This window comes from Ahaetulla prasina, chromosome 11 (assembly GCF_028640845.1).
Source record: "Ahaetulla prasina isolate Xishuangbanna chromosome 11, ASM2864084v1, whole genome shotgun sequence".
Lineage (NCBI taxonomy): Eukaryota > Metazoa > Chordata > Lepidosauria > Squamata > Colubridae > Ahaetulla > Ahaetulla prasina.
The window spans coordinates 26,382,256-26,399,929 of record NC_080549.1 but is presented as its reverse complement, the minus strand read 5'-3'; positions in this window follow the sequence as shown (position 1 = coordinate 26,399,929).

The window sequence follows — 17,674 nt, the reverse complement described above, 5'->3', positions numbered from 1 at the left end:
CATGTAGGAGGTGGTGGTTGTTGGGTTTTTTTTTCCTAAGTGTAAGAGTTTACTTTTCTCTACATTGAATTTTGTTTTGTTAGATAGTGCCCAGGCCAGGGTTCAAGCCTGTCGAGATCCATCTGGATCTTGAACCTATTTAGGGTTTATGAAGACATTTATGAAGATATTGAAGAGTACTGGGCCTTAGATGGAACCTTGTGGTACCCTGCTACTTACTTCCCTCCATGTAGATGTAGTAACATTAAGGATTACTCACTGAGTATAGTTTGTCAGCCAGTTACAAATCCATCTGATGGTGATGCTATCTATCCCATATTTTTCTAGTTTACCAAGAAGAAGGTTGTGGTTTATTTTGTAAAATGCCTTGCTGAAGTCTAAGTATATTATGTCCACAGCATTTTCCTGGTCTACTAATTTAGTTATTTTTCAAAGAATGAAATAAGATTGGTTTGGCATAATATGTTTTTAGCAAACCTGTGCTGGCTATTAGTTATAACTTTATTTGTTTCTAGATAAATCTATAAAGAACGGTTGCTGGAACTGGGTATGTCTAGTCTGATGAAAAGAAGGACTAGGAGAGACATGATAGCAGTCTTCCAATATCTCAGGGGTTGCTACAAAGAAGAGAAAGTCAGGCTGTTCTCCAAAGCACCTGAGGATAGAACAAGAAGCAATGGGAAACTGATCAAGGAAAGTAGCAATTTAGAACTAAGGAGAGATTTCCTGACAGTTAGAACAATTAATCAGTGGAACAACTTCCCTCCAGAGGTTGTGAATGCTCCAACACTGGAAGTTTTTAAGAAGAAATTGGATAACCATTTGTCTGAAGTGATGTAGGGTTTCCTGCTTAAGCAAGGGGTTGGACTAGAAGACCGCAAAGGTCCCTTCCAACTCTGTTATTCTATTCTATTCTATTCTATTCTATTCTATTCTATTCTATTCTATTCTATTCTATTCTATTCTATTCTATTCTATTCTATTCATTCACAGATCTGTCTTTTTATTATCTTTTCCAGTATCTTCCCAGCTGTTAGGCTGATTGGTCTATAGTTTCCTCTGTCTGGGTTTTTTTCTTTTCTTTTGAAGATGGGAACCACATCAGCTCTTTTCCAATCCTCTGGTAGTTCCCCGGTGCTCCAGAATTTTTGAAAGATATGGTACAATGTTTCTGAGATAACATCTGCCAGCTCCTTCAGAACTCTGGGATGTAATCCATCAGGTCCCAGTGATTTGTATTCATCAAGGTCAGACAGGCATTCTCTTACTATTTTCTTGCTTATTTTAATTTTTATTTCTAGTCTGTCTTTTGCAGTTATCTTTTTGGTAGGTTGGGCTATGGTTTCTTTTTGAGTGAAGACCATTGCAAAGAATGAATTAAGCAGCTCTGCTTTCTTTCTACTGCCTGTTACTTCCTTGCCATCTTTTTTCTTTGGTGGACTGACTGTTTCCTTGACTTTTTTCTTGTTTTGTGTCCCTCTTTCCATTTTTTGTACTTATCTTTTTTGTCTTTCAAGTTATCAGAGAGATCTTTGTGCAACCATGCTGGTTTCTTCTTAGAGTCCTTGTTTTTGAGAGTAGGCTTGGAATGTATTTATTTTATAGATTCAAACCTCAAAATTACTCTATGTCTCTGAGCAGCCATTAAAATGATGGAAACCTAAAAGCCATTGTGGCTGATAAATTATAAGAAACAATCAATAGGCACCTTAACTAGGAAATGGGCATCTTAGATATGCCTTCGGAACAGTTTGGCTGCTGGGCCTTCCATGTCATGACACTGGAAAAAAATCCTGGGGGTGTTAACCAAGAAGCACTCCTGCCTAAGGACAGGAGGACATACAGACTTCCCTGCCCTGAAGAGAAGTTGAAAAGGAGGAGGAGGCAGAAGAAGTGCTCTACAGGCGCCAAGTGAAGATCTCAGCAGATTCTTGGTGCATGAAAGACAGCCAAGAGGTTCAGCACAGGGCAAACCTTTTCCGTGCCCTCTTCCCCAGTTGAGACCCAGGAGGTGGGAGTTAAAATCATAGAACTGGAAGGGACCTTGGAGGTCTTCTGGTCCCACCCACTGCCCAGGCAGGATTCCCTATACTATGCTGGAAAAATGGTTGTCCAATCGTTTTCTTGAAAACCTCCAGCAAAACCTCCCACAACTCCAGGAAACAAACTGTTCCACTGATGAATCATTCTCTCCATCAAGACGTTTCTCCTAAGTTCTAGGCTGGCCTTCTTTTCGAAAAAATTTCTTTTTGAAAAAATCCATTACTTCTTGTCTTCCTCTCTGATACTTTAGAGAATAGGGTCTCAATCCCCTCTTCTTTGTGACAGGCCCTCAAGCACAGGAAGAGAGCTTTCATATCACCCCTAATCCTTCTCTTTGATATGTTAGATATACTAAGCGCTCTTAACCATTTATCATACAGTTTAGCCTCCAAACCCCTGACCATGTTAGGTGCTCTTCTCTGCACTCTTTCTGGGGTCTCAAAATCCTTTTTGTATTGTGGTGCTCAGAACTGGGCACAGTATTCCAAGTGCGACCTCAGTAATATGGTATAGAATGGTACTTCACACAAACCACATGACAAAAGGCTTGTCAGGACACTGTGAGTTGTTCTTCACATGGCAGAGCTTCATGGCTTGTGGCTGAGGGCCTAGGAGGCCAAATCCTTCAGGCTGGACAAGTCACCAGTTGAGCTTCCTGGTCCCAGGAAGGGCTGAGCAGGGCTCCTGGTTCCTAGGAGTTGGTCTCTGCTCAGCCCTTCACCAATGCTCCACTTGTGTCTGATGTCAGCTGCTTTCTCTTCTGTCCACTGAATACACCCACTCCTCTTCCTTCCAGGAGGGAGATATCTTAGTTCAGGGGTGAAATCTAAAAATTCTCCCTACCGGTTTTGTGAGCATGGCTTAATTGGTGGGCATGGCTTAATGGTCAGATGACTGGGTGGCCGTGGCCAATAACAGTAAATAATAAAAAAATAAACAAAGTATACAAAACAATAAGAGGTACAAAAAACCAACTTTGACACTTTACACACACACACACAACAAAACCTACTCACGCACAATGTAAAAGCAGCTGCACTTCACCCAAAATGGCCCCTGCAACAAGCAGGAACCTCACACAGCCACAAAAAGCTCAAAAACCAACTTTCAGCGCTGATGCGCCATTCCTGGGGCGCCTGGTGCGCATGCGCAGTTGCAGGTCGGATTTCCGGGGGAGCCGCGGGCACGTCTGGTGCGCATGCGCAGTTGCAGGTCGGATTTCCGGGGGAGCCGCGGGCAAAAAAGATTGGGAACCTCTGCTTTACACAAACACAACACAACACAACTGACTCACACACACACACAAAATGCCACATACAGCTTTGTGAGATGTTGTATGTTTGTGTAGTTAGAGTGAAACACTACAGAAACACACCAAATCTCAGAAAGCTGCACAGTTATTTTATTACTTTATTTTATTTATATTTTTTTAGATCAGGGGTCTCCAAACTTAGTAACTTTAAGGTTTGTGGACTTCAATTCCCAGAGTTCCTCAGCCAGCAAAGCAGGCAGATTAAGGTGCTGACTGAGGAGATGGATTGCAGGCAGGCAGATTCAGTTGCTAGCTGATGCAACTGATGTAAAGCATGGCTTTCCCAGCCCGAATGGTACAGTAATCAGGTAAGTGCTTCATTGCAGCCCAGAACCTCTTAAAAGGAGGTTTTCTACAAGCTCTTCGGCTGAAGAGCTTGTAGAAAACATGTTTTTTAAGGTTCTGGTGATGAGGAACTCTGCTGGGATCGCCAGAGGAGCCTTTTAAAACCTTTTTTTTTTTACAAAAAAAACCTTTTAAAGGGTTCTGATGATCTCAGCTGAGCTGCGGGATCATCAAAGGCTTTTTTTTTTACTTTTAAAGGCATGTTTTGGCTGAAGAAAAACTGCTTTTAAAAGTTAAAAAAAACCCTCTGATTATGGCTCAGCAGAGGCAGGGGACGCTGCCAGGGATTTTTGCTACCAGTTCTCCGAACCACCCGCCGCCATCGCTACCAGATCGGGCAAGCCAGTCCAAACCAGGAGCATTTCACCCCTGCATATGGAAGAGGAGCAGGTGGTTTCTACGCAGAGATAGACAGTTGAGGCGCCTTTCTGTGGTTTCCAAGAGAGCAGGAAGACCTTGGCTGCCTGAAGGCTGGCTACGCACAAATGCTGTGCAGCCCAACCCTGAAGGTGGACAGTCTCTGCATGGAAGGAATGGGGGGAGTAGGGAGGGCATGCAAAGCCAAGGGCAAATTGGTTTCCTTCTGTTTCAGCTGTGCTATCTCATAGACCAGTTTTCCGCCTGTGTTGGCTACCAGCTGGGTTCTCAGAGCTCATGAGACATAGGCAGGCCAGCTTTCAACCTCTTTCTTGTGTTGTCTGCCGTCTCCCCTTGAGATTGGAGCAGAAACCCTCGGTCAGGAGAAGGGAAGGAGAAGGAAATGACTCCCCCCCCCTTAACTTTGAAGAATCAGATGTGCTGCCTGGGGAGAATGAAGTGGGGAGGGGGAGGTGTGCATGCTTTCTATCTGGGCCAGTGCGGGATCATTCCCTCCAGAGAAACGCTGCTTCAGGATGGTTGTAGCCCTGTGAAGATCAGAAGGGAACCACATCCACAGAAGTAAATTGCGCCGGGAATGGTTCTATTTAAGAGGAAAACAAAATGTCACCTTGGCATCCCCCTCCCCATCAAAGGCACCAGATACAAACATACACTGGGGGGGAGGGGAAATGGGGCAGGAAACGAGAATACTGAGATATTAGCAAACGTATTTCTACTATCAGTTGAGCTGGCAGGCATTTCATGGGGATAACAGGAAAAACTGCCTCTGCTCAAAAGACAAATGCCAAACTCCTCGACCAGACACCCTAAAGCTGCTTCCTGGAGCTCCTTTGCTCCAGAGAAGGCCTTGAAGGGCAGGCACAGAGGAAGGGTGGACAATGTGCATGGCAATAGCGGCCATGACTGCGGGATGAAGTTTTCCTATATTGCAGGAGTCAGTCTGGGTCGGTCCAACCAGGACCAGAGCTTTAGTATTCTGAGCTTTCGGACTTGTGCTGGAGCCCAACCTCAGGGAACTTCTCTCTAATGGAAGGTATTCCTATATTCTTCCAGGGCTTCAGAAGATAAGCCAGAGGCCGAACCTCTGGAAGGGTGGGTGACACTTTTGCACCCTGTGCAGCATTGTTAGGGTGACACAGCCCATTGCAGGGACATCACTTCCTATTTGACTTTTAGCTGATTCCAGCTGCAAAGTCATTATTTCAGGATGGTGACAATTCCTCAACTTTGAAATGAATATTTTAAAAATGGGACCCTTTGAGGGGTGGCCAGAGGAGGATTTGCCTTGGCCAGAGGATCAACTCAGGAGATTTTCTTTCTTTCTTCAAGCAATGCAGCATCCCCTTTGGGGAAAATGTGCAGACTTGTTGATCAGCTAATACATGTGAGAGCATTTCTACTATGGGGATAGTTTTCCCCATGCTCAGCTCTTGGTAGTCTGGAGGGTGGTCCTGCCCAAGTTTTGCTTTAGGAGAATGTCAACCACAGGTGGTCCTTCTATGCACACAGCCTCACTTCATGGAGGCTGCCCCTTTGTGATGGTTACACCAGCCAACGCCCAGCGCCTCCAAACTGCCTCCCAGACAGAGACTTCCGCACCCATGGTTGAGCAAGGCGAACGGGTTTTTTGGATCCCCATTAGAAGGGGCTGTTGCATCATTTCATTGCACCTCTTCGACGGGCCTTCCCTCAGCTCCACCTGGGACAGAAGCCCTGCCTGCACAGCCCTCATACTTTTGGCTTTCCAGGAAAGGAGAAAGGTGAACGGCTGCCTGCAATACTTGCTAGTGACAGCTGCACTTGGATCTCAGCGCCTGAACGAAGGGGCTTGCCAGGGGAGCTCAGAGGAGGGAAGGGAAAAGGTTGGAGGCAGCCAGAGAAGAAAAGCCAAGAAGGGCAGAGGGGGCTGATCAATTGCTGGTGGTGGTGGTGGTTCCATTGTGTGTCCATTGTGGGTAGACGCTGCATTACTCCTGCTGGCCTGACTGAGGCAATTTCATACATGGAAGCCCCTTCCAGGTAACTGACAAATATTTCACTGGGAGAACAAAGCAGGATATGCTAGGAGACTTCGGGGGAGGCATCTGTTTCTTCACTGATTGTATGGCTGTCCGTCTCAAATGTATAATATTGGATAGCTAACAATATTAAAAAGTAAATAAAAGAGCAAATACAAAAAGTTAAAAGACACAACTGCTTGGAAAAACCACAAAACAGCCATTAACGGAACCAAGAAATAGGCTTTGACATACAGCCAGGACCCCAGGCTCTAGCCCAGAACCAAGTCTTTAAGACCTTACAAGAGCCAGCAGGGTTGGGGCCAATCCAATTTCTCAGGGTTTGTTTTCCAGAGCATCCCCCCCCCCGACAGGAAAGGCTTCTAGGCCCCAGCAGCCAACAGCAGACACTACCCAGAGCAGGGCCCTCCTAATGGTTTAGGAAGGATCAGTAGAAGCAGCTCGAGAGACAGTCCCATAAGTAACCTAATCCTCAGCAATGAAGAGTGTTCAAGACGAATGCCAACACCTCAAATGTTATTTCTTTTATCAAATTTAGAAACCACCCATTTCACTATCTAGGTGGTAGAATTTTGCCCAGAAGCATCTTAACAGCCAATGCAGCATGCCGAGCAGTGCCATCACATGGGTTGAACAACCCAGGCCATTAACACCCCCACATTAACCAATGGGAGCTTTCAAAAGTTCTCCAAATCTCATTTCCATGGAGATTGCATCCAGTTGGGAGGACTTGGGTGACCACAAGCAAGGCCTCACAACACCAGGAATAGGCACAACTGATACACAACCTGGAGCAATGCAAAAGTCATCCCAGCCATGGCTGCCTGTTGCTCCTTGAATAGACCCAGTGTTTCTTCTCTGCAGCTTCAACTAGTTTGCTACTTACAACCTGAGTTGGATCAGATTTCCTCACCCCAGGAACTCCCACCCAGTCACACACACATGCACACCAATTACTGCAATGCCCTCTGCATGGGTTGCCTTTAGAGAAGACCAACAGTCACCATAGGTTCAACATGCAGGAGCTGATATAGAATAACACCTATGCTGAAGCCACTGCATCTCTTCTCCCTTGGCTTCTGGGTCCAATTCCAAATGCTCATCATTCTTTTCAAGTCCTACATAGAGAAAGACCAGGACAGATCATGCCAGGATTGAGTCTGTACATCTGGTCCAATACTCTAAAGAAGGCTGGTGGTGAGGTGTGCAGGGCATGAGTTCTCTGTGGTCCCCATTATGGTCTCCCACAAAGATACCTGCTGTTCCTCACCCTGAATCTTCTATCAGCAAACCAAGGTTGCATCGTTTCAGTGAGACTTTGGTCCCTCAGGGTCTTGGGGAGACAGGGAGTGTTTATCTTCTATCCTCTATATTCAATCTTGTAATTTTATTATATTTTTATTTTATAATATTGCTGTATGCCTCTGGGATTATGGTGCTTCGTAAACATTGTACATAAGTAAATTAAAAAGTAAATTCATAAATAACATTTGTAGAAAAATGTCCATACCTATGATGAGCCACATGAAACTCAGAGGGGCCAAGAATGAGATCTGATGCCTCTCCGTTGCAAGAAACCACTGTAATGCTGAACGCAGCTCTGTGTGTTTGTCCAGTGGGAATCACACAGCTGGTGCTGCTGAGAACTGCAGCAGAACCAACACAAATTCACAACTCTTGGGCTAATCTTACTGAAACTCAACCGTGGCTCTCTTGGCCACAAAATCAGATTTACAATCAAGCTGTCAGCCTTTCTAGGTAGGCCAGAAAGGAAACACCACCAGATGATCCCATTCTACTTTATTGTAAGGCTACATTAAGAGAATCTTGCAAGTCTGAGAGTACAAATCTCCTGCCGTCTGTTTTACAACCTGAGACGCTAGGGAGGGTCTCTTCTGAGCCTCTTTCTTCACCAATTATGCAACTGAGGGCTATGTCCCCTCTTATCTGATTGTTCCCTAGGGCAGGGGTCTCCAACCTTGGCAACTTTAAGCCTGGCGGACTTCAACTCTTTGCTGGCTGGGGAATTCTGGGAGTTGAAGTCCGCCAGGCTTAAAGTTGCCAAGGTTGGAGACCCCTGCCCTAGGCAGCATCTCTTCCCACACCTACCCCCATCTCTTAAGGTCATTCCCACATACCATCCCACAGAGTGAAATTTATCTAGGTAACTATTTTCATCCTGAAAAGCCTGAAGCTGAAACTTAGTCAAGGCCTGGATTCAAGGACTGGCCAAAAGGATTTTCACTCCCCAATGATTGTATTCTACAGTCTGTTCCAAGCATACCAGGACAAGCTCCTTCCCTCTTCCCACACCTAGTCCACCCTGGCTGCTCTTAATGTTTGCAGTTTGAGTAAGAGTTATACCTTAAATCCCCGTCCTGTGGCTTGTAACTCCAGGAAACCCGAGGTGAACAGTATCCAATTCAACTTGCTTTCTTCACTCATGGTTATTTCCAAGGCCCCATTAAAATGCAGGTTCATTCCTCCATTTCCACTTACCACCACCACCACCCCACAAGAAACTCTGGGGTTATTTTAAGGTGAAGCTGCAAAGAAAGAAGGCACAAAGTTACCTCCTGAGAATCCTTTGGCCCCAATGGAGAGGGTACGCAACTTGGACGTTCTCCTGGATGGACGGCTGTCTTTCGAAGATCATTTGACAGCCGTCTCCAGGAGAGCTTTTCACCAGGTTCGCCTGGTTCGCCAGTTTCGCCCCTTTCTAGACCGGGATGCCTTATGCACGGTCACTCATGCTCTCGTGACATCTCGTCTGGACTACTGCAATGCTCTCTACATGGGGCTCCCCTTGAGGAGCACCCGGAGACTCCAGGTAGTTCAGAATGCGGCTGCGCGGGTGATAGAGGGAGCCCCTCGTGGCTCCCATGTAACACCTCTCCTGCGCAGACTGCACTGGCTGCCTGTGGTTTTCCGGGTGCGCTTCAAGGTTTTGGTAATGATCTTTAAAGCGCTCCATGGCATAGGGCCGGGTTACTTACGGGACCGTCTGCTGCCTCCGAATGCCTCCCACCGGCCCGTGCGCTCTCACAGGGAGGGACTCCTCAGGGTGCCGTCAGCTAGGCAGTGCCGACTGGCGACGCCCAGGGGAAGGGCCTTTTCTGTGGGGGCTCCCACCCTCTGGAACGAGCTTCCCCCAGGACTTCGTCAACTTCCTGACCTTCGGACCTTCCGCCGCGAGCTTAAGACACATCTATTTATCTGCGCAGGACTGGACTAGATTTTTAAATTTTAATTGTTTAAATTTTAGATTTGGTTTTAAATTGGGTTTTATTATTTATATGTCTATTTTAAATATTTGGCCTATTTAATAAGTTTTTTAGATTAATGTTTTACTTTGTATATTTATGTTGTTTTTATATGGCTGTACACCACCCTGAGTCCCTAGGGAGATAGGGCGGTATAAAAGTATGAATAAATAAATAAAATAAATAAATAAATAAATAAATAAATAAATAAATAAATAAATAAATAAATAAATAAATTAAATAAATAAAAATAAATAAATAAATAAATAAATAAAATCCTCCAGGGCACTTTTTCAATGCCCTGTTGCTTATGCAAGCCTCTCAAGAACTGCTAATTTCTCCCAGGGCATCAGCAGCAACATGTCCCACCTGAGAAGGTCAGGCGTGAGGACCAACACATCAGAAGTCTCATCCCTGAATGTGAAAGAAATTACTTAAATCGGTTGAACAAAGACACTCCAGTGAGACCGTTTGTTCCTGCAAGTGGAACATCTGTGACTGTTAAAAAGAAGCAGGACAGAGAATTAAACGTAAAAAGAATTTGAGTATACTAACACACCGTCTGCTATCCAACAGTTCAAGAACAGAAAATCTTCACAATATAATGCAAAGGTTTCAATTACATACCACATGTACTGAAAATGCACAACATGGGGGACTTAAATCCCCCACCCTCAAATAACACTAAAGTGCCAGACCAAATGTCTCTAAGAAACTAAGGATAGATAGTTTAGTGCAGGGGTCTCCAACCTTGGTCCCCTTAAGACTTGTGGACTTCAACTCCCAGAGGGACCAAGGTTGGAGACTCCTGGTTTAGTGTCTGTATTCAGTGACACCCTTTCTCTACCACGCCTTATTCGAAGACCGATGAGTTATACTAGTGCCACATCTTGGGTCACATCTTGCTTTAAAATATACAGGGGGAGAGTAACAAATTGATTCTCTTGGCATCTGTAGATCTGGGGGAATGGGTTGAAATAGTAGCACCCTGTGGGTTGAACACTGAAGGGTAAAAGATCAGTACAGAAGAAGCTCTTTGAAGAGGGTTAGTCCTGCAGGACAATGAAGGAGGATGAAATGCGAAACAAATCTATGAAGAAAGTGTGAGCAGTAGCAGGTCAGGAGGGAGGGAGGGCTGAGAGCCACATGGAGTGAGTGGACCTGATAAGATCCCAAAGCAAGTCAAAAGAGCAAAGGCAATGTGGGAAATGGGGCTTGGATGTGGTCGAGGCCAACAGGGAAAGAAAGGAGAGGTCAAACAAACAAGGTTGGTGCAAACTACTTTTACGTATAATAGCTGTCTTCCGGTACTTGATAGCTGTCACAAAGAAAAGGGGATTGATGTATTCTCTAGAGCACCAGAGGGCAGGACAATAAGTAATGGGTTGAAGCTTGTCAAAGAGAGATCCAACCTAGAAGTAAGGAGAAATTTTCTGACAGAGAGAACAATCAGTGGCAATGATTGTTCCAGAAATTGCCTCCAGAAATTGTAAGTACTCCATCACTGGAGGTTTTCAAGAATAGACTGGACAACCATTTTACTGGGATGGTATTAGACTATGATGGCATGTGTAGCCATATCAGTGGGCATGTGAGCTCAGCTCCGGCAGACATGTACACACCGGCCAGCTAATTTTTAGGCCTTCTGGGCCCACTAGAAGTAGGGAAACAGCTTGTTCCCTGGCTCCGGAGGGCCGGGGTGTGTGGGAAAGGCCCATTTTTCTTTCTCACCTGGCTCCAGAGCCTCTCTATGAGCCTGGGGAGGGTGAAAACGGCCTTTCCCACCCCCACCTCCAGAGGCCCTCCGGAGGTCAGAAACTGTCTGTTTGCCAACTTCCAGTTTGTCAGGAAATGATGTTTTTTGCTGGCCCCAGCCTCCAGAGCCTCTCTAGGAGTCTCCAGGGGGTGGGAGGCCATTTTTGCCCTCCCCAGACTCATAGAGAGGCTCTGGAGCCAGATGAGAGAGAAAAACGGGCCTACCGGGCCATCATGTGCCAGGAGCAGGGGGGAGGGGTCGTGCATGCATGCTACTCCCGTGCACATAGAATTATGGGTGTGAGCATGTGCACGACCTCCCCCCACTCTCACCCCGCCTCCTGGCATGTGATGGCAAAAAGGTTAGCCATAACTGGTATAAGACTTCTGCCTTGAGTAGGAGGTTAAACAAGAAGACCTCCTGGGTCCCTTTGGGCTCTGATTTTATGACTGTTCTAAAGATGCTTACAGTGTGGAGAATGGCTACCATGAAATTCTTTTCAGGATCCTATCATTGGGATGGCCAAGATCTGCGATGTAAAAAAGATGCTGAGACTCTAGAAAGAGTGCAGAGAAGAGCAACAGAGATGATTAGGGGGCTGGAGGCTAAAACATATGAAGAACGGTTGCAGGAATTGGGTATGTCTAGTTTAATGAAAAGAAGGACTAGGGGAGACATGATAGCAGTGTTCCAATATCTCAGGGGCTGCCACAAAGAAGAGGGAGTCGGGCTGTTCTCCAAAGCACCTGAGGGTAGAACAAGAAGCAATGGGTGGAAACTGATCAAAGAAAGAAGCAACTTAGAACTAAGGAGAAATTTCCTGACAGTTAGAACAATTAATCTTGCCTGCAGAAGTTGTAAATGCTCCAACACTGGAAATTTTTAAGAAAATGTTGGATAACCATTTGCCTAAAATGGTGTAGGGTTGCCTGCCTGGGTAGGGGGTTGGACTAGAAGACCTCCAAGGTCCCTTCCAACTCTGTTGTTGTTGTTGTTATTGTTGTTTATTTATTTATTTATTTTTCATATTTTTATACCGCCCTTCTCCGAGGACTCAGCATAAATAAAACATAGATATCAAAAAATTTTAAAATACAATATTCAATTAAAAATCTGATTCAATAAGCTGAAATTAAAATTACTGAGTAAAAGTTACTAAATAAATTAAACCCCTTAAAAAACCCCACTAAAAATCCTCAAATTAAAAATTTATCATTAGGCCAGCTCTGCTTGATGAAAGAAAAAAGTTTTGAGCTCACGCTTAAAGGTCCGAAGATCAGGGAGAAGACGTAGTCCCACAGGTAGATCATTCCACAGGGCCGGAGCCCCCACAGAGAACGCTCTTCCCCTGGGGGCCACCAGCCGACATTGGTTGGCCGATGGCACCCTAAGGAGGCTCTCCCTGTGAGAGCGCACTGGTCGATGGGAGGTAACTGGCGGCAGCAGGCGGTCCCGTAGATATCCCGGTCCCATGCCATGGAGCGCTTTAAAGGTGATGACCAACACCTTGAATCGCACCCGGAAGACCACCAGTAACCAGTGCAGCCTGCGCAGGAGAGGTGTTACATGGGAGCTACGAGGAGCTCCCTCAATCCCCTGCACGGCCGCATTCTGTACCAGTTGGAGCCTCCTGGTGCTCTTCAAGGGGAGCCCCATGTAGAGAGCATTGCAGTAATCCAGACGGGAAGTAACGAGGGCATGAGTGACTGTGCATAATGAGTCCCGATCCAGGAAAGGGCACAATTGGCGAATCAGGCGAACCTGATAAAAAGCTCCCCTGGCGACGGCCATCAAATGATCTTCTAAAGACAGCCGTGCATCCAGGAGAACGCCTAAATTGCGCACCGATTCCCTGTGGGCCAACGATTCACCCCCCACAGTCAGCGATGGAATTAGCTGACTGTGCTAGGATGCTGGTATCCATAGCCACTCCGTCTTGGATGGGTTGAATCAGAGTCTGTTCGTCCCCATCCATGTTGTTGTTGGTTTTGTTGTTGTTGTTGTTATTATTATTATCTTGCCATTTTGCCATCCTTCTGTGTTTCCTCTGCCTGAATTGCTTTGCCTTGGGCTGTTCTGCCTTTTTTCTTCGTTTCAAGACCCACCAGTAGGTTTATTTCTTAGTGGCTGACCTTCTTTTTGGGAATAGATCAATGCAACCTCTTGAAGAAGAATTGCAGTAATATCTGGCTTCACCTTCAGAAATAGGCAAGATTTGATTTCTTCAGGGATGGGGATCTTTGAAGCGATTCTTGATGCATTCTCGCCTCCTTCCTTTCTTACAGTGTTTTTTTCTAATTGCCGTTAGCTTTGCAACTGTGAACATGTAATGTTCCAGAAATGTAGATGTGATTTGATTTGCCAAAGACAAGGAGCTGAACTGCCACCAGATGGTACTTTGAGCTCTTTTGGCACAGAGTGTGATGGACAGGAGCCAAATAAATGCATCAAGGTCAGTTTTATTCCCATGTTCTTTCTCCTTTCTTCCAAGTTCAGACAGTGTTCCCACATTAGTCAGTAGCGAGGATTCATTTAATACTTTCAGAGTTTTCCTTCAACTACTGTATGTCAGCAGCCATTCTCTTTGCCAGTTGCTGAATGCATAAAATTAGAGCCTGCAGAACCAAATATTTTTCTATATGTCCATATTTTTACATCCTGCTCCAATGGACTTAAGCGGGCCTATATCTATAACATAATAATAAGACAATAAACCATCATAAAAAATACTATGCAATTGTATATGGGGATTCTCATTCATCCAGCTCATGGTTGTCCCAAAGATGCTTTTTCAAGACTGGTTTTTCTTTGAAGATGTTTCGCTTCTCATCCAAGAAGCTTCTTCAGATCTGAAATGAGAAGTGAAACATCTTCAAAGAAAAACCAGAAAGTCCAGTTGCCTCTTGCAAAAGCACCTTTGGGATACTATGTGATTATAAAAAACAACCCAAGTCTACAACAAATACTACCCGGTCTCCATAACTTGTGCAAGGCAAGCTGAGTGACAATGTCCTGTGGCACCTAGGTCAAAAGTATTCCATAATTTGGAGGCCACTGCAGAGGAGGCTTCCTCTGGGTCCCCAAACAGGTTGAGGTTATGCAACCCTTTTCAAGAGGCACCTACACGGCAGAGGCATTCTGGTTCTCAGTCATGAAAAGAGAACCTTGTTTGGACTCATCAGCCATTTGGTTGATAGCTCAGGGACTGAAGGATAAGAGTGGTACAAGTGACCTGCCGCCTTGCTCAGGCCAGAAGCAATTGCAGTTTCCAAGTCATTTTCATTGGCCTCCCCATGGCAAACCTTCCAGTAGTCTAAACATGAGGTGACAGAGCTGTGAGTTAGCGTTGTGGGCTTCCTGATCCCAAAAGGAACTTTCTCCAGTTTGTATCCTGCTCAGTCCACAGACAAGTTTATTGAAAAACCCAGATGGCCGCCATGTCCATTTTCTCTCCTAGTGACCTATAAACTAAATGTCCAATCCCTTTGAGAGCAATAAGAAACTTGGCCTTGGCCACCAGAGGAGATGACCCTGTAATAAGTCGGTTGGAGCCCAGCAGATAGCAACATCCCAAGTTTTCATCCATATCCATGTAGGAGGTCTGTGCTGAAACAGCAGGCAAGACTGACTATATCTTGAAGCCAGGCACCTGGGCCAGACATTCGGTTCCTTCTAGAAGGACTCTCCATTGGCTCTCCATTATCTCTGCAAATCTAAGCAGGTCTACTCACACCTCCAAAACCAGGCTGTGTAGATCAGGGGTTTCCAACCTTGGCAACTAAGACTTGTGGACTTCAACTCCCAGAGCAAAGCTGGCTGAGGAACTCTGGGAGTTGAAGTCCACAAGTCTTAAATTTGCCAAGGTTGGAGACCCCTGGTGTAGATGAACCCAGGGGCAGATTAAGATTTTGCAACAGGAACAAACAATGCCACATTAAGATCCCTTTATGTTCACTCAAGGATGGTAGACCCCCAACTCCACAAGGGAAAAAGCCTTGAGGAAACTGCCAATTATAGTGGTTTCAAAAGAAGAGGGGAGGGGAAGTCTCCTGTTTTTTTCAATGTTTGATGGAAAGCTTTAAGGTGAGCCTTGGAGCAGGAGGCTTCTGCAAAGCAAAATCCTCATTTGTCCATATACACTTAAAAACCTCCAAATGCCACCAAATTATGCCATCAGAATTTGATGGCAAAATGGTCACATTTGATCAGCATAATTTTAGGCCATTTTAAGAGTAGACATGATTAGCAATTTGCCTCCCAGAGGCTTTTGCTTTGATTTCCACTTTTATTAAACAAGCGCAAAGACTGAAGCTTGAAGTCGGACCCTTGGGCAGCATGCCAACGGTCCAGCTGAAGAATGAAGTCCAAGCTTAGCCAAGTTTAGCTTTTCTGCTTCTGGCTTCTCGGCCTCCACCACACGGCTGTGAATCTTCCAGGCTGCAAGGGAGGAGGTCAGTTGAAGAGGAATTCCAGGGTGGTCTGAAGAAAACTTCAGTATCCTTTCCCGTTGCTGGCTTGTTAAAGAAGCTTTTTGTTTGAAAAGCAGGCCCAGAAGCATTTCTCAGCCTCCTGCTCTTCAGCATGCCTAGAAACAACAGTACGTTGGAGACTTTAGTACTAAGCATTATGCTGAAAAATAAAAGCTTTTTTTGTAATATAAAATAATTGAATATAATGATACCAATAATTAAAAAAGATAAAAATTTGGAGGATTGGCAGATTGGGATTAATAAATTTATATGGCAGGGTAAAAAGGCGAGGGTTAAAATGAAAATAATACAGGACTCACGGGAAAGAGGTGGCTTAAAAATGCCTAATTTTAAACTATATTATGAAGCAGTAGCCCTTTCAGTAATAAGTGACTGGTTTAATTTAACGGAGGAAAGAATTTTGAATATAGAAGGTTATGACTTGTTATATGGATGGCATGCGTATTTATTTTATGAAAAAAAAGTGGATAGGGCTTTTAAGAATCATGTGTTGAGAAGTGCTCTTTTGCAGGTCTGGAAAAAATATTCTTATAAATTAGATTACAAGATTCCTATATGGGCGAGCCCCAGACATGCAATAGAGAATATAAATATAGAACAGAAACAGGAAATGATTACTTATAAAGAACTTTTGTATGCTGAAGGAGGTAGATTGCAATTAAAATCATTACAGGTATTAAATGAAGAAGGGAGGAATTATACTTGGTTTCAATATGGGCAAATAAGTGCTAGATGGAAAGAAGATCAAAAAATTGGTATAATGCAAAGGAGGAAAATTTAATAAAGCAAATTAGAAATCAGACCCAGGAGCATATAAAGAGATTGTATAATGTGTTGCTTGAAATAGATTCGGAAAAGGATTTGGTAAAGGACTGTATGATAAAATGGGCACAGAATATTCAGGAACCAATAATGTTGGAAACATGGGAGAAAATCTGGGTTAGAAATGTTAAGTTTACACAAGCACAGAACTTAAGAGAAAATTTTTATAAGATGTTTTATAGATGGCACTTAGATCCCAAAAAATTATCATGTATGTATCCTAATATCCAAGCGAAATGTTGGAGGTGTGATTGTGATGACGCTACATATTTTCATATTTGGTGGACTTGCAAGAAAATTAAGGCCTTTTGGATAAGAATTTGGTGGATTATTCAAAATGTACTGAAGAAGAAGATAAAGTTCCTGCCACAATTTTTCCTTTTGGGAATTATAACGGATTGTACAGGGATTGAGACTAAACTGATTCTGAATTTAATAACAGCAGCAAGACTGTTGATTGGACAATACTGGAAGAAAGAAGAGGTACCTACAATAGAAGAATGGATACTGAAAGTCATTAATTTGGCTGAGATGGCTAAAATCTCAGCTTTTTTAAAAGACAATACGCAGGAAAGATATTTAATTGAATGGAAAAAATGGATTGATTATCTACAAAACAGATATCAGATTAAGAAATATCAGATTGCCTTTGAATAATTAGGAAGTTATTTTATGTAATGGGGAGGGGGTTGGGAGATGAAAAGCTTTGGATGAGGTCATTGGATTGGAAGGGAAAATTTTATTCTATGTTTGGTTTATGTATAACAATACCTTGTGATTGACCCGGGGGGGGGGGTTTCTGGGAGGGAGGGGGGAAAAAAGGGGGGAAATGTTTTTGTTTTTTTAAAACTTTTTCAATAAAAAATAAATAAATAAATAAATAATTGAATATATTTTACAATTGTCCATCAATGTCATCCTAAGCTTTAATTGTACGATCAAGCAATCTTTTTATTTTAGTAATTATATTGATATAAATTCTTTTTTCCTTATCTTTAAAGTCTAAAGATAAAGATTAAAGGTTTGTTTTTTAATCTAAACAAACAAATAAAAAATAATTCACATCCCCTAAAAATTAGAAATTACTTGCACCAGAAGATATGATTATCTTCAAAAAAAGGGAAAGAGCGGATCCAGAAAACTACAGAACTATCAGCCTGATATCAATACCTGGAAAATATAATCAAGCAACGAATCTGTGACCACCTAGAGGCAAGCAAAATTATAATCAGAAGCCAACATGG